At 46.5% G+C, this 18,488-nt stretch overlaps 4 non-coding genes across 4 annotated transcripts; all 4 read right to left on the bottom strand.

The window, feature by feature from the left end:
- Positions 1 to 3,699: 3,699 nt before the first annotated feature.
- Trnai-aau (transfer RNA isoleucine (anticodon AAU)) lies at positions 3,700 to 3,771 on the bottom strand. Its single transcript has one exon. It is a non-coding gene; the product is annotated as a tRNA-Ile (tRNA).
- Positions 3,772 to 5,215: 1,444 nt separating this feature from the next.
- Positions 5,216 to 5,287, bottom strand: Trnai-aau (transfer RNA isoleucine (anticodon AAU)). The gene has a single exon. It is a non-coding gene; the product is annotated as a tRNA-Ile (tRNA).
- A 6,034-nt stretch (positions 5,288 to 11,321) lies between these two features.
- Positions 11,322 to 11,393, bottom strand: Trnai-aau (transfer RNA isoleucine (anticodon AAU)). The gene has a single exon. It is a non-coding gene; the product is annotated as a tRNA-Ile (tRNA).
- Positions 11,394 to 15,864: 4,471 nt separating this feature from the next.
- Positions 15,865 to 15,936, bottom strand: Trnai-aau (transfer RNA isoleucine (anticodon AAU)). The gene has a single exon. It is a non-coding gene; the product is annotated as a tRNA-Ile (tRNA).
- Between the last annotated feature and the right edge of the window lie 2,552 nt (positions 15,937 to 18,488).

Here is an 18,488-nt window from a genome sequence, read left to right as displayed (position 1 = left end):
ACATTCAGACGGTTTCGTACTGCTCAATTGCTACATTAAAACGTTATGTTTCTTTTTCAGAACTGGAAAAACACAAGCGTGACAGCATTCGAACCTGTAATCTTCAGATCCGAAGTCCGACGCCTTATCCATTAGGCCACACGGTCACTGACGACCAACATTTACATGTATACGACTCATCTCGAAACGCTCACACCCCTGAGGATTTGTGTTTTCGTTCTACACAGCCGCTGCCCCTTGCTCTTTCCCACCCATTCGTTACATTCAACCTCTGACGAGACCGACCAAATATAGACTGTGAAACAAGACCACACACTTTGTGCATTCGGAATCGAAGGCAGGGCGTCCCTCGCCGCATTTGCTACGATTGCCATTTGCTACTTCTGCAGAAGCGGCGGCGACGACGACGACGACGACGACGACGACGAAGATCGCGAGAGGCTCTGAGATATGTGAGAAATACATCTATAAAATGTAATTCAGACTGCCTCGTCCCACCTTATGCTGTACCGCTTTGGCAAATGCTTTATCTGCGCCATTCGCCTTAATCGCATCTGAGAGTGATTCTTAAAAAAACGCCTGTCGCTAATTGTTCGTCATCACAGGTACTGTTTGCTATACGGCCACGACGCGCAACTGATTTCCAAAATTCATCTTTCTCCTGTGAGGATGGAACTTACGACCCCTGGTTTATTAGACCAGTGCTCTACCACTGAGCTAAAGAGGCGCGGCCTAGCGGTACTCTTGGGTACTTCGTCCTTACGGTCGTCTGCATCATCAGACTTTAGCTGACAACACTTCATATTACCGGCTAATATTTGCAGCTATGGCGACAAATTACTGCTTGACTACACATCTGACACGTAACCGATGTGCTCTCCAAACAACAACACTTGCATTTCAGAACATGTCTTTCACACATGTCTACGAAATCACCTTCACCTTCAAATACAGCTTCCTTGCGACTGACAGAGACGTAGGCAAAGTTTAAAGTTGCTATTTCCATTAAATCTCGTTAATCAGAAAAACGGTAACTTACACCTGCAGCGGAACAAAATTCCGTTCCGCCCAGCGTCTGGCTCGAACCCACGACCCTGGGATTAAGAGTCTGACGCTCTACCGACTGAGCTAGCCGGCTACCTCGGTGAATACCTGCCGGGTAGCACGTCACACAGTACTCGTTTGTGTTGGGTGGTCCCATACAGAATCTCTCCATGATGCCTAATGTTTTCCTAACGTCACACTCGTCACGTACTTCACTTTTATGTCATAATCATTTCTGAGAGGTAAAGAAATTGCATGACAACATGCAGAGCTAGTGGCGTCAAAATTAACGCACATACTTTATGTGACTCAAAAGCCGAACGAGTTACTTTCCGACGTTGTTTTAGATGTGCAAGTGATAGTCAAAACTCGCTGTGTCGGCACTCTGCCGACCATTTCGCTAGTTAACACCGGTCTTGTTGTGTGTGTTTCAAGCTCAAGAGCATCTCCAAGCAAAAAATGGTCAACAGCAACATTCAGACGGTTTCGTACTGCTCAATTGCTACATTAAAACGTTATGTTTCTTTTTCAGAACTGGAAAAACACAAGCGTGACAGCATTCGAACCTGTAATCTTCAGATCCGAAGTCCGACGCCTTATCCATTAGGCCACACGGTCACTGACGACCAACATTTACATGTATACGACTCATCTCGAAACGCTCACACCCCTGAGGATTTGTGTTTTCGTTCTACACAGCCGCTGCCCCTTGCTCTTTCCCACCCATTCGTTACATTCAACCTCTGACGAGACCGACCAAATATAGACTGAGAAACAAGACCACACACTTTGTGCATTCGGAATCGAAGGCAGGGCGAACCTCGCCGCATTTGCTACGATTGCCATTTGCTACTTCTGCAGAAGCGGCGGCGGCGGCGACGACGACGACGACGACGACGACGACGACGACGAATATCGCGAGAGGCTCTGAGATATGTGAGAAATACATCTATAAAATGTAATTCAGACTGCCTCGTCCCACTTTATGCTGTACCGCTTTGGCAAATGCTTTATCTGCGCCATTCGCCTTAATCGCATCTGAGAGTGATTCTTAAAAAAACGCCTGTCGCTAATTGTTCGTCATCGCAGGTAATGTTTGCTATACGGCCACGACGCGCAACTGATTTCCAAAATTCATCTATCTCCTGTGAGGATGGAACTTACGACCCCTGGTTTATTAGACCACTGCTCTACCACTGAGCTAAAGTGGCGCGGCCTAGCGGTACTCTTGGGTACTTCGTCCTTACGGTCGTCTGCATCATCAGACTTTAGCTGACAACACTTCATATTACCGGCTAATATTTGCAGCTATGGCGACAAATTACTGCTTGGCTACACATCTGACACGTAACCGATGTGCTCTCCAAACAACAACACTTGCATTTCAGAACATGTCTTTCACACATGTCTACAAAATCACCTTCACCTTCAAATACAGCTTCCTTGCGACTGACAGAGACGTAGGCAAAGTTTAAAGTTGCTATTTCCATTAAATCTCGTTAATCAGAAAAACGGTAATTTACACCTGCAGCGGAACAAAATTCCGTTCCGCCCAGCGTCTGGCTCGAACCCACGACCCTGGGATTAAGAGACTGACGCTCTACCGACTGAGCTAGCCGGCTACCTCGGTGAATACCTGCCGGGTAGCACGTCACACAGTACTCGTTTGGGTTGGGTGGTCCCATACAGAATCTCTCCATGATGCCTAATGTTTTCCTAACGTCACACTCGTCACGTACTTCACTTTTATGTCATAATCATTTCTGAGAGATAAAGAAATTGCATGACAACATGCAGAGCTAGTGGCGTCAAAATTAACGCACATACTTTATGTGACTCAAAAGCCGAACGAGTTACTTTCCGACGTTGTTTTAGATGTGCAAGTGACAGTCAAAACTCGCTGTGTCGGCACTCTGCCGACCATTTCGCTAGTTAACACCGGTCTTGTTGTGTGTGTTTCAAGCTCAAGAGCATCTCCAAGCAAAAAATGGTCAACAGCAACATTCAGACGGTTTCGTACTGCTCAATTGCTACATTAAAACGTTATGTTTCTTTTTCAGAACTGGAAAAACACAAGCGTGACAGCATTCGAACCTGTAATCTTCAGATCCGAAGTCCGACGCCTTATCCATTAGGCCACACGGTCACTGACGACCAACATTTACATGTATACGACTCATCTCGAAACGCTCACAAACCTGAGCATTTGTGTTTTCGTTCTACACAGCCGCTGCCCCTTGCTCTTTCCCACCCATTCGTTACATTCAACCTCTGACGAGACCGACCAAATATAGACTGAGAAACAAGACCACACACTTTGTGCATTCGGAATCGAAGGCAGGGCGTCCCTCGCCGCATTTGCTACGATTGCCATTTGCTACTTCTGCAGAAGCGGCGGCGGCGGCGACGACGACGACGACGACGACGAATATCGCGAGAGGCTCTGAGATATGTGAGAAATACATCTATAAAATGTAATTCAGACTGCCTCGTCCCACCTTATGCTGTACCGCTTTGGCAAATGCTTTATCTGCGCCATTCGCCTTAATCGCATCTGAGAGTGATTCTTAAAAAAACGCCTGTCGCTAATTGTTCGTCATCACAGGTACTGTTTGCTATACGGCCACGACGCGCAACTGATTTCCAAAATTCATCTTTCTCCTGTGAGGATTGAACTTACGACCGCTGGTTTATTAGACCAGTGCTCTACCACTGAGCTAAAGAGGCGCGGCCTAGCGGTACTCTTGGGTACTTCGTCCTTACGGTCGTCTGCATCATCAGACTTTAGCTGACAACACTTCATATTACCGGCTAATACTTGCAGCTATGGCGACAAATTACTGCTTGACTACACATCTGACACGTAACCGATGTGCTCTCCAAACAACAACACTTGCATTTCAGAACATGTCTTTCACACATGTCTACAAAATCACCTTCACCTTCAAATACAGCTTCCTTGCGACTGACAGAGACGTAGGCAAAGTTTAAAGTTGCTATTTCCATTAAATCTCGTTAATCAGAAAAACGGTGATTTACACCTGCAGCGGAACAAAATTCCGTTCCGCCCAGCGTCTGGCTCGAACCCACGACCCTGGGATTAAGAGTCTGACGCTCTACCGACTGAGCTAGCCGGCTACCTCGGTGAATACCTGCCGGGTAGCACGTCACACAGTACTCGTTTGGGTTGGGTGGTCCCATACAGAATCTCTCCATGATGCCTAATGTTTTCCTAACGTCACACTCGTCACGTACTTCACTTTTATGTCATAATCATTTCTGAGAGGTAAAGAAATTGCATGACAACATGCAGAGCTAGTGGCGTCAAAACTAACGCACATACTTTATGTGACTCAAAAGCCGAACGAGTTACTTTCCGACGTTGTTTTAGATGTGCAAGTGATAGTCAAAACTCGCTGTGTCGGCACTCTGCCGACTTTTTCGCTAGTTAACACCGGTCTTGTTGTGTGTGTTTCAAGCTCAAGAGCATCTCCAAGCAAAAAATGGTCAACAGCAACATTCAGACGGTTTCGTACTGCTCAATTGCTACATTAAAACGTTATGTTTCTTTTTCAGAACTGGAAAAACACAAGCGTGACAGCATTCGAACCTGTAATCGTCACATCCGAAGTCCGACGCCTTATCCATTAGGCCACACGGTCACTGACGACCAACATTTACATGTATACGACTCATCTCGAAACGCTCACACCCCTGAGGATTTGTGTTTTCGTTCTACACAGCCGCTGCCCCTTGCTCTTTCCCACCCATTCGTTACATTCAACCTCTGACGAGACCGACCAAATATAGACTGAGAAACAAGACCACACACTTTGTCCATTCGGAATCGAAGGCAGGGCGACCCTCGCCGCATTTGCTACGATTGCCATTTGCTACTTCTGCAGAAGCGGCGGCGGCGACGACGACGACGACGACGACGACGAATATCGCGAGAGGCTCTGAGATATGTGAGAAATACATCTATAAAATGTAATTCAGACTGCCTCGTCCCACCTTATGCTGTACCGCTTTGGCAAATGCTTTATCTGCGCCATTCGCCTTAATCGCATCTGAGAGTGATTCTTAAAAAAACGCCTGTCGCTAATTGTTCGTCATCACAGGTACTGTTTGCTATACGGCCACGACGCGCAACTGATTTCCAAAATTCATCTTTCTCCTGTGAGGATGGAACTTACGACCTCTGGTTTATTAGACCAGTGCTCTACCACTGAGCTAAAGAGGCGCGGCCTAGCGGTACTCTTGGGTACTTCGTCCTTACGGTCGTCTGCATCATCAGACTTTAGCTGACAACACTTCATATTACCGGCTAATATTTGCAGCTATGGCGACAAATTACTGCTTGACTACACATCTGACACGTAACCGATGTGCTCTCCAAACAACAACACTTGCATTTCAGAACATGTCTTTCACACATGTCTACGAAATCACCTTCACCTTCAAATACAGCTTCCTTGCGACTGACAGAGACGTAGGCAAAGTTTAAAGTTGCTATTTCCATTAAACCTCGTTAATCAGAAAAACGGTAACTTACACCTGCAGCGGAACAAAATTCCGTTCCGCCCAGCGTCTGGCTCGAACCCACGACCCTGGGATTAAGAGTCTGACGCTCTACCGACTGAGCTAGCCGGCTACCTCGGTGAATACCTGCCGGGTAGCACGTCACACAGTACTCGTTTGTGTTGGGTGGTCCCATACAGAATCTCTCCATGATGCCTAATGTTTTCCTAACGTCACACTCGTCACGTACTTCACTTTTATGTCATAATCATTTCTGAGAGGTAAAGAAATTGCATGACAACATGCAGAGCTAGTGGCGTCAAAATTAACGCACATACTTTATGTGACTCAAAAGCCGAACGAGTTACTTTCCGACGTTGTTTTAGATGTGCAAGTGATAGTCAAAACTCGCTGTGTCGGCACTCTGCCGACCATTTCGCTAGTTAACACCGGTCTTGTTGTGTGTGTTTCAAGGTCAAGAGCATCTCCAAGCAAAAAATGGTCAACAGCAACATTCAGACGGTTTCGTACTGCCCAATTGCTACATTAAAACGTTATGTTTCTTTTTCAGAACTGGAAAAACACAAGCGTGACAGCATTCGAACCTGTAATCTTCAGATCCGAAGTCCGACGCCTTATCCATTAGGCCACACGGTCACTGACGACCAACATTTACATGTATACGACTCATCTCGAAACGCTCACACCCCTGAGGATTTGTGTTTTCGTTCTACACAGCCGCTGCCCCTTGCTCTTTCCCACCCATTCGTTACATTCAACCTCTGACGAGACCGACCAAATATAGACTGTGAAACAAGACCACACACTTTGTGCATTCGGAATCGAAGGCAGGGCGTCCCTCGCCGCATTTGCTACGATTGCCATTTGCTACTTCTGCAGAAGCGGCGGCGGCGGCGGCGACGGCGGCGACGACGACGACGACGACGACGACGACGACGACGACGACGAATATCGCGAGAGGCTCTGAGATATGTGAGAAATACATCTATAAAATGTAATTCAGACTGCCTCGTCCCACCTTATGCTGTACCGCTTTGGCAAATGCTTTATCTGCGCCATTCGCCTTAATCGCATCTGAGAGTGATTCTTAAAAAAACGCCTGTCGCTAATTGTTCGTCATCACAGGTACTGTTTGCTATACGGCCACGACGCGCAACTGATTTCCAAAATTCATCTTTCTCCTGTGAGGATGGAACTTACGACCCCTGGTTTATTAGACCAGTGCTCTACCACTGAGCTAAAGAGGCGCGGCCTAGCGGTACTCTTGGGTACTTCGTCCTTACGGTCGTCTGCATCATCAGACTTTAGCTGACAACACTTCATATTACCAGCTAATATTTGCAGCTATGGCGACAAATTACTGCTTGACTACACATCTGACACGTAACCGATGTGCTCTCCAAACAACAACACTTGCATTTCAGAACATGTCTTTCACACATGTCTACAAAATCACCTTCACCTTTAAATACAGCTTCCTTGCGACTGACAGAGACGCAGGCAAAGTTTAAAGTTGCTATTTCCATTAAATCTCGTTAATCAGAAAAACGGTAATTTACACTTGCAGCGGAACAAAATTCCGTCCCGCCCAGCGTCTGGCTCGAACCCACGACCGTGGGATTAAGAGACTGACGCTCTACCGACTGAGCTAGCCGGCTACCTCGGTGAATACCTGCCGGGTAGCACGTCACACAGTACTCGTTTGGGTTGGGTGGTCCCATACAGAATCTCTCCATGATGCCTAATGTTTTCCTAACGTCACACTCGTCACGTACTTCACTTTTATGTCATAATCATTTCTGAGAGGTAAAGAAATTGCATGACAACATGCAGAGCTAGTGGCGTCAAAATTAACGCACATACTTTATGTGAGTCAAAAGCCGAACGAGTTACTTTCCGACGTTGTTTTAGATGTGCAAGTGATAGTCAAAACTCGCTGTGTCGGCACTCTGCCGACCATTTCGCTAGTTAACACCGGTCTTGTTGTGTGTGTTTCAAGGTCAAGAGCATCTCCAAGCAAAAAATGGTCAACAGCAACATTCAGACGGTTTCGTACTGCTCAATTGCTACATTAAAACGTTATGTTTCTTTTTCAGAACTGGAAAAACACAAGCGTGACAGCATTCGAACCTGTAATCTTCAGATCCGAAGTCCGACGCCTTATCCATTAGGCCACACGGTCACTGACGACCAACATTTACATGTATACGACTCATCTCGAAACGCTCACACCCCTGAGGATTTGTGTTTTCGTTCTACACAGCCGCTGCCCCTTGCTCTTTCCCACCCATTCGTTACATTCAACCTCTGACGAGACCGACCAAATATAGACTGTGAAACAAGACCACACACTTTGTGCATTCGGAATCGAAGGCAGGGCGTCCCTCGCCGCATTTGCTACGATTGCCATTTGCTACTTCTGCAGAAGCGGCGGCGGCGACGACGACGACGACGACGACGACGACGACGAATATCGCGAGAGGCTCTGAGATATGTGAGAAATACATCTATAAAATGTAATTCAGACTGCCTCGTCCCACCTTATGCTGTACCGCTTTGGCAAATGCTTTATCTGCGCCATTCGCCTTAATCGCATCTGAGAGTGATTCTTAAAAAAAACGCCTGTCGCTAATTGTTCGTCATCACAGGTACTGTTTGCTATACGGCCACGACGCGCAACTGATTTCCAAAATTCATCTTTCTCCTGTGAGGATGGAACTTACGACCCCTGGTTTATTAGACCAGTGCTCTACCACTGAGCTAAAGAGGCGCGGCCTAGCGGTACTCTTGGGTACTTCGTCCTTACGGTCGTCTGCATCATCAGACTTTAGCTGACAACACTTCATATTACCAGCTAATATTTGCAGCTATGGCGACAAATTACTGCTTGACTACACATCTGACACGTAACCGATGTGCTCTCCAAACAACAACACTTGCATTTCAGAACATGTCCTTTCACACATGTCTACAAAATCACCTTCACCTTTAAATACAGCTTCCTTGCGACTGACAGAGACGCAGGCAAAGTTTAAAGTTGCTATTTCCATTAAATCTCGTTAATCAGAAAAACGGTAATTTACACTTGCAGCGGAAATCTGTCTCGCGTGTGTGCGTCTGGCTCGAACCCACGACCGTGGGATTAAGAGACTGAAGCTCTACCGACCGAGCTAGCCGGCTACCTCGGTGAATACCTGCCGGGTAGCACGTCACACAGTACTCGTTTGGGTTGGGTGGTCCCATACAGAATCTCTCCATGATGCCTAATGTTTTCCTAACGTCACACTCGTCACGTACTTCACTTTTATGTCATAATCATTTCTGAGAGATAAAGAAATTGCATGACAACATGCAGAGCTAGTGGCGTCAAAATTAACGCACATACTTTATGTGACTCAAAAGCCGAACGAGTTACTTTCCGACGTTGTTTTAGATGTGCAAGTGACAATCAAAACTCGCTGTGTCGGCACTCTGCCGACCATTTCGCTAGTTAACACCGGTCTTGTTGTGTGTGTTTCAAGCTCAAGAGCATCTCCAAGCAAAAAATGGTCAACAGCAACATTCAGACGGTTTCGTACTGCTCAATTGCTACATTAAAACGTTATGTTTCTTTTTCAGAACTGGAAAAACACAAGCGTGACAGCATTCGAACCTGTAATCTTCAGATCCGAAGTCCGACGCCTTATCCATCAGGCCACACGGTCACTGACGACCAACATTTACATGTATACGACTCATCTCGAAACGCTCACAAACCTGAGGATTTGTGTTTTCGTTCTACACAGCCGCTGCCCCTTGCTCTTTCCCACCCATTCGTTACATTCAACCTCTGACGAGACCGACCAAATATAGACTGAGAAACAAGACCACACACTTTGTGCATTCGGAATCGAAGGCAGGGCGACCCTCGCCGCATTTGCTACGATTGCCATTTGCTACTTCTGCAGAAGCGGCGGCGGCGTCGATGACGACGAGGACGAATATCGCGAGAGGCTCTGAGATATGTGAGAAATACATCTATAAAATGTAATTCAGACTGCCTCGTCCCACCTTATGCTGTACCGCTTTGGCAAATGCTTTATCTGCGCCATTCGCCTTAACCGCATCTGAGAGTGATTCTTAAAAAAACGCCTGTCGCTAATTGTTCGTCATCACAGGTACTGTTTGCTATACGGCCACGACGCGCAACTGATTTCCAAAATTCATCTTTCTCCTGTGAGGATGGAACTTACGACCCCTGGTTTATTAGACCAGTGCTCTACCACCGAGCTAAAGCGGCGCGGCCTAGCGGTACTCTTGGGTACTTCGTCCTTACGGTCGTCTGCATCATCAGACTTTAGCTGACAACACTTCATATTACCGGCTAATATTTGCAGCTATGGCGACAAATTACTGCTTGGATACACATCTGACACGTAACCGATGTGCTCTCCAAACAACAACACTTGCATTTCAGAACATGTCTTTCACACATGTCTACAAAATCACCTTCACCTTCAAATACAGCTTCCTTGCGACTGACAGAGACGTAGGCAAAGTTTAAAGTTGCTATTTCCATTAAATCTCGTTAATCAGAAAAACGGTGATTTACACCTGCAGCGGAACAAAATTACGTTCCGCCCAGCGTCTGGCTCGAACCCACGACCCTGGGATTAAGAGTCTGACGCTCTACCGACTGAGCTAGCCGGCTACCTCGGTGAATACCTGCCGGGTAGCACGTCACACAGTACTCGTTTGGGTTGGGTGGTCCCATACAGAATCTCTCCATGATGCCTAATGTTTTCCTAACGTCACACTCGTCACGTACTTCACTTTTATGTCATAATCATTTCTGAGAGGTAAAGAAATTGCATGACAACATGCAGAGCTAGTGGCGTCAAAACTAACGCACATACTTTATGTGACTCAAAAGCCGAACGAGTTACTTTCCGACGTTGTTTTAGATGTGCAAGTGATAGTCAAAACTCGCTGTGTCGGCACTCTGCCGACTTTTTCGCTAGTTAACACCGGTCTTGTTGTGTGTGTTTCAAGCTCAAGAGCATCTCCAAGCAAAAAATGGTCAACAGCAACATTCAGACGGTTTCGTACTGCTCAATTGCTACATTAAAACGTTATGTTTCTTTTTCAGAACTGGAAAAACACAAGCGTGACAGTATTCGAACCTGTAATCGTCACATCCGAAGTCCGACGCCTTATCCATTAGGCCACACGGTCACTGACGACCAACATTTACATGTATACGACTCATCTCGAAACGCTCACACCCCTGAGGATTTGTGTTTTCGTTCTACACAGCCGCTGCCCCTTGCTCTTTCCCACCCATTCGTTACATTCAACCTCTGACGAGACCGACCAAATATAGACTGAGAAACAAGACCACACACTTTGTGCATTCGGAATCGAAGGCAGGGCGACCCTCGCCGCATTTGCTACGATTGCCATTTGCTACTTCTGCAGAAGCGGCGGCGGCGACGACGACGACGACGACGACGACGACGACGACGACGAATATCGCGAGAGGCTCTGAGATATGTGAGAAATACATCTATAAAATGTAATTCAGACTGCCTCGTCCCACCTTATGCTGTACCGCTTTGGCAAATGCTTTATCTGCGCCATTCGCCTTAATCGCATCTGAGAGTGATTCTTAAAAAAACGCCTGTCGCTAATTGTTCGTCATCACAGGTACTGTTTGCTATACGGCCACGACGCGCAACTGATTTCCAAAATTCATCTTTCTCCTGTGAGGATGGAACTTACGACCTCTGGTTTATTAGACCAGTGCTCTACCACTGAGCTAAAGAGGCGCGGCCTAGCGGTACTCTTGGGTACTTCGTCCTTACGGTCGTCTGCATCATCAGACTTTAGCTGACAACACTTCATATTACCGGCTAATATTTGCAGCTATGGCGACAAATTACTGCTTGACTACACATCTGACACGTAACCGATGTGCTCTCCAAACAACAACACTTGCATTTCAGAACATGTCTTTCACACATGTCTACGAAATCACCTTCACCTTCAAATACAGCTTCCTTGCGACTGACAGAGACGTAGGCAAAGTTTAAAGTTGCTATTTCCATTAAATCTCGTTAATCAGAAAAACGGTAACTTACACCTGCAGCGGAACAAAATTCCGTTCCGCCCAGCGTCTGGCTCGAACCCACGACCCTGGGATTAAGAGTCTGACGCTCTACCGACTGAGCTAGCCGGCTACCTCGGTGAATACCTGCCGGGTAGCACGTCACACAGTACTCGTTTGTGTTGGGTGGTCCCATACAGAATCTCTCCATGATGCCTAATGTTTTCCTAACGTCACACTCGTCACGTACTTCACTTTTATGTCATAATCATTTCTGAGAGGTAAAGAAATTGCATGACAACATGCAGAGCTAGTGGCGTCAAAATTAACGCACATACTTTATGTGACTCAAAAAGCCGAACGAGTTACTTTCCGACGTTGTTTTAGATGTGCAAGTGATAGTCAAAACTCGCTGTGTCGGCACTCTGCCGACCATTTCGCTAGTTAACACCGGTCTTGTTGTGTGTGTTTCAAGCTCAAGAGCATCTCCAAGCAAAAAATGGTCAACAGCAACATTCAGACGGTTTCGTACTGCTCAATTGCTACATTAAAACGTTATGTTTCTTTTTCAGAACTGGAAAAACACAAGCGTGACAGCATTCGAACCTGTAATCTTCAGATCCGAAGTCCGACGCCTTATCCATTAGGCCACACGGTCACTGACGACCAACATTTACATGTATACGACTCATCTCGAAACGCTCACACCCCTGAGGATTTGTGTTTTCGTTCTACACAGCCGCTGCCCCTTGCTCTTTCCCACCCATTCGTTACATTCAACCTCTGACGAGACCGACCAAATATAGACTGTGAAACAAGACCACACACTTTGTGCATTCGGAATCGAAGGCAGGGCGTCCCTCGCCGCATTTGCTACGATTGCCATTTGCTACTTCTGCAGAAGCGGCGGCGGCGGCGGCGACGACGACGACGAATATCGCGAGAGGCTCTGAGATATGTGAGAAATACATCTATAGAACGTAATTCAGACTGCCTCGTCCCACCTTATGCTGTACCGCTTTGGCAAATGCTTTATCTGCGCCATTCGCCTTAATCGCATCTGAGAGTGATTCTTAAAAAAACGCCTGTCGCTAATTGTTCGTCATCACAGGTACTGTTTGCTATACGGCCACGACGCGCAACTGATTTCCAAAATTCATCTTTCTCCTGTGAGGATGGAACTTACGACCCCTGGTTTATTAGACCAGTGCTCTACCACTGAGCTAAAGAGGCGCGGCCTAGCGGTACTCTTGGGTACTTCGTCCTTACGGTCGTCTGCATCATCAGACTTTAGCTGACAACACTTCATATTACCAGCTAATATTTGCAGCTATGGCGACAAATTACTGCTTGACTACACATCTGACACGTAACCGATGTGCTCTCCAAACAACAACACTTGCATTTCAGAACATGTCTTTCACACATGTCTACAAAATCACCTTCACCTTTAAATACAGCTTCCTTGCGACTGACAGAGACGCAGGCAAAGTTTAAAGTTGCTATTTCCATTAAATCTCGTTAATCAGAAAAACGGTAATTTACACTTGCAGCGGAACAAAATTCCGTCCCGCCCAGCGTCTGGCTCGAACCCACGACCCTGGGATTAAGAGACTGACGCTCTACCGACTGAGCTAGCCGGCTACCTCGGTGAATACCTGCCGGGTAGCACGTCACACAGTACTCGTTTGGGTTGGGTGGTCCCATACAGAATCTCTCCATGATGCCTAATGTTTTCCTAACGTCACACTCGTCACGTACTTCACTTTTATGTCATAATCATTTCTGAGAGATAAAGAAATTGCATGACAACATGCAGAGCTAGTGGCGTCAAAATTAACGCACATACTTTATGTGACTCAAAAGCCGAACGAGTTACTTTCCGACGTTGTTTTAGATGTGCAAGTGACAGTCAAAACTCGCTGTGTCGGCACTCTGCCGACCATTTCGCTAGTTAACACCGGTCTTGTTGTGTGTGTTTCAAGCTCAAGAGCATCTCCAAGCAAAAAATGGTCAACAGCAACATTCAGACGGTTTCGTACTGCTCAATTGCTACATTAAAACGTTATGTTTCTTTTTCAGAACTGGAAAAACACAAGCGTGACAGCATTCGAACCTGTAATCTTCAGATCTGAAGTCCGACGACTTATCCATCAGGCCACACGGTCACTGACGACCAGCATTTACATGTATACGACTCATCTCGAAACGCTCACAAACCTGAGGATTTGTGTTTTCGTTCTACACAGCCGCTGCCCCTTGCTCTTTCCCACCCATTCGTTACATTCAACCTCTGACGAGACCGACCAAATATAGACTGAGAAACAAGACCACACACTTTGTGCATTCGGAATCGAAGGCAGGGCGACCCTCGCCGCATTTGCTACGATTGCCATTTGCTACTTCTGCAGAAGCGGCGGCGGCGTCGATGACGACGAGGACGAATATCGCGAGAGGCTCTGAGATATGTGAGAAATACATCTATAAAATGTAATTCAGACTGCCTCGTCCCACCTTATGCTGTACCGCTTTGGCAAATGCTTTATCTGCGCCATTCGCCTTAACCGCATCTGAGAGTGATTCTTAAAAAAACGCCTGTCGCTAATTGTTCGTCATCACAGGTACTGTTTGCTATACGGCCACGACGCGCAACTGATTTCCAAAATTCATCTTTCTCCTGTGAGGATGGAACTTACGACCCCTGGTTTATTAGACCAGTGCTCTACCACCGAGCTAAAGCGGCGCGGCCTAGCGGTACTCTTGGGTACTTCGTCCTTACGGTCGTCTGCATCATCAGACTTTAGCTGACAACACTTCATATTACCGGCTAATATTTGCAGCTATGGCGACAAATTACTGCTTGGATACACATCTGACACGTAACCGATGTGCTCTCCAAACAACAACACTTGCATTTCAGAACATGTCTTTCACACATGTCTACAAAATCACCTTCACCTTCAAATACAGCTTCCTTGCGACTGACAGAGACGTAGGCAAAGTTTAAAGTTGCTATTTCCATTAAATCTCGTTAATCAGAAAAACGGTGATTTACACCTGCAGCGGAACAAAATTCCGTTCCGCCCAGCGTCTGGCTCGAACCCACGACCCTGGGATTAAGAGTCTGACGCTCTACCGACTGAGCTAGCCGGCTACCTCGGTGAATACCTGCCGGGTAGCACGTCACACAGTACTCGTTTGGGTTGGGTGGTCCCATACAGAATCTCTCCATGATGCCTAATGTTTTCCTAACGTCACACTCGTCACGTACTTCACTTTTATGTCATAATCATTTCTGAGAGGTAAAGAAATTGCATGACAACATGCAGAGCTAGTGGCGTCAAAACTAACGCACATACTTTATGTGACTCAAAAGCCGAACGAGTTACTTTCCGACGTTGTTTTAGATGTGCAAGTGATAGTCAAAACTCGCTGTGTCGGCACTCTGCCGACTTTTTCGCTAGTTAACACCGGTCTTGTTGTGTGTGTTTCAAGCTCAAGAGCATCTCCAAGCAAAAAATGGTCAACAGCAACATTCAGACGGTTTCGTACTGCTCAATTGCTACATTAAAACGTTATGTTTCTTTTTCAGAACTGGAAAAACACAAGCGTGACAGCATTCGAACCTGTAATCGTCAGATCCGAAGTCCGACGCCTTATCCATTAGGCCACACGGTCACTGACGACCAACATTTACATGTATACGACTCATCTCGAAACGCTCACACCCCTGAGGATTTGTGTTTTCGTTCTACACAGCCGCTGCCCCTTGCTCTTTCCCACCCATTCGTTACATTCAACCTCTGACGAGACCGACCAAATATAGACTGAGAAACAAGACCACACACTTTGTGCATTCGGAATCGAAGGCAGGGCGACCCTCGCCGCATTTGCTACGATTGCCATTTGCTACTTCTGCAGAAGCGGCGGCGGCGACGACGACGACGACGACGACGACGACGACGAATATCGCGAGAGGCTCTGAGATATGTGAGAAATACATCTATAAAATGTAATTCAGACTGCCTCGTCCCACCTTATGCTGTACCGCTTTGGCAAATGCTTTATCTGCGCCATTCGCCTTAATCGCATCTGAGAGTGATTCTTAAAAAAACGCCTGTCGCTAATTGTTCGTCATCACAGGTACTGTTTGCTATACGGCCACGACGCGCAACTGATTTCCAAAATTCATCTTTCTCCTGTGAGGATGGAACTTACGACCTCTGGTTTATTAGACCAGTGCTCTACCACTGAGCTAAAGAGGCGCGGCCTAGCGGTACTCTTGGGTACTTCGTCCTTACGGTCGTCTGCATCATCAGACTTTAGCTGACAACACTTCATATTACCGGCTAATATTTGCAGCTATGGCGACAAATTACTGCTTGACTACACATCTGACACGTAACCGATGTGCTCTCCAAACAACAACACTTGCATTTCAGAACATGTCTTTCACACATGTCTACGAAATCACCTTCACCTTCAAATACAGCTTCCTTGCGACTGACAGAGACGTAGGCAAAGTTTAAAGTTGCTATTTCCATTAAATCTCGTTAATCAGAAAAACGGTAACTTACACCTGCAGCGGAACAAAATTCCGTTCCGCCCAGCGTCTGGCTCGAACCCACGACCCTGGGATTAAGAGTCTGACGCTCTACCGACTGAGCTAGCCGGCTACCTCGGTGAATACCTGCCTGGTAGCACGTCACACAGTACTCGTTTGTGTTGGGTGGTCCCATACAGAATCTCTCCATGATGCCTAATGTTTTCCTAACGTCACACTCGTCACGTACTTCACTTTTATGTCATAATCATTTCTGAGAGGTAAAGAAATTGCATGACAACATGCAGAGCTAGTGGCGTCAAAATTAACGCACATACTTTATGTGACTCAAAAGCCGAACGAGTTACTTTCCGACGTTGTTTTAGATGTGCAAGTGATAGTCAAAACTCGCTGTGTCGGCACTCTGCCGACCATTTCGCTAGTTAACACCGGTCTTGTTGTGTGTGTTTCAAGCTCAAGAGCATCTCCAAGCAAAAAATGGTCAACAGCAACATTCAGACGGTTTCGTACTGCTCAATTGCTACATTAAAACGTTATGTTTCTTTTTCAGAACTGGAAAAACACAAGCGTGACAGCATTCGAACCTGTAATCTTCAGATCCGAAGTCCGACGCCTTATCCATTAGGCCACACGGTCACTGACGACCAACATTTACATGTATACGACTCATCTCGAAACGCTCACACCCCTGAGGATTTGTGTTTTCGTTCTACACAGCCGCTGCCCCTTGCTCTTTCCCACCCATTCGTTACATTCAACCTCTGACGAGACCGACCAAATATAGACTGTGAAACAAGACCACACACTTTGTGCATTCGGAATCGAAGGCAGGGCGTCCCTCGCCGCATTTGCTACGATTGCCATTTGCTACTTCTGCAGAAGCGGCGGCGGCGGCGGCGACGACGACGACGACGACGACGACGACGACGAATATCGCGAGAGGCTCTGAGATATGTGAGAAATACATCTATAGAATGTAATTCAGACTGCCTCGTCCCACCTTATGCTGTACCGCTTTGGCAAATGCTTTATCTGCGCCATTCGCCTTAATCGCATCTGAGAGTGATTCTTAAAAAAACGCCTGTCGCTAATTGTTCGTCATCACAGGTACTGTTTGCTATACGGCCACGACGCGCAACTGATTTCCAAAATTCATCTTTCTCCTGTGAGGATGGAACTTACGACCCCTGGTTTATTAGACCAGTGCTCTACCACTGAGCTAAAGAGGCGCGGCCTAGCGGTACTCTTGGGTACTTCGTCCTTACGGTCGTCTGCATCATCAGACTTTAGCTGACAACACTTCATATTACCAGCTAATATTTGCAGCTATGGCGACAAATTACTGCTTGACTACACATCTGACACGTAACCGATGTGCTCTCCAAACAACAACACTTGCATTTCAGAACATGTCTTTCACACATGTCTACAAAATCACCTTCACCTTTAAATACAGCTTCCTTGCGACTGACAGAGACGCAGGCAAAGTTTAAAGTTGCTATTTCCATTAAATCTCGTTAATCAGAAAAACGGTAATTTACACTTGCAGCGGAACAAAATTCCGTCCCGCCCAGCGTCTGGCTCGAACCCACGACCCTGGGATTAAGAGACTGACGCTCTACCGACTGAGCTAGCCGGCTACCTCGGTGAATACCTGCCTGGTAGCACGTCACACAGTACTCGTTTGGGTTGGGTGGTCCCATACAGAATCTCTCCATGATGCCTAATGTTTTCCTAACGTCACACTCGTCACGTACTTCACTTTTATGTCATAATCATTTCTGAGAGATAAAGAAATTGCATGACAACATGCAGAGCTAGTGGCGTCAAAATTAACGCACATACTTTATGTGACTCAAAAGCCGAACGAGTTACTTTCCGACGTTGTTTTAGATGTGCAAGTGACAGTCAAAACTCGCTGTGTCGGCACTCTGCCGACCATTTCGCTAGTTAACACCGGTCTTGTTGTGTGTGTTTCAAGCTCAAGAGCATCTCCAAGCAAAAAATTGTCAACAGCAACATTCAGACGGTTTCGTACTGCTCAATTGCTACATTAAAACGTTATGTTTCTTTTTCAGAACTGGAAAAACACAAGCGTGACAGCATTCGAACCTGTAATCTTCAGATCCGAAGTCCGACGCCTTATCCATCAGGCCACACGGTCACTGACGACCAACATTTACATGTATACGACTCATCTCGAAACGCTCACAAACCTGAGGATTTGTGTTTTCGTTCTACACAGCCGCTGCC

This window comes from Schistocerca gregaria, unplaced genomic scaffold (genome assembly GCF_023897955.1).
Source record: "Schistocerca gregaria isolate iqSchGreg1 unplaced genomic scaffold, iqSchGreg1.2 ptg000169l, whole genome shotgun sequence".
Classification (NCBI taxonomy): domain Eukaryota; kingdom Metazoa; phylum Arthropoda; class Insecta; order Orthoptera; family Acrididae; genus Schistocerca; species Schistocerca gregaria.
The sequence above is the reverse complement of the archived record's forward strand: the minus strand, read 5'-3'. Positions and strand labels throughout refer to the sequence as shown.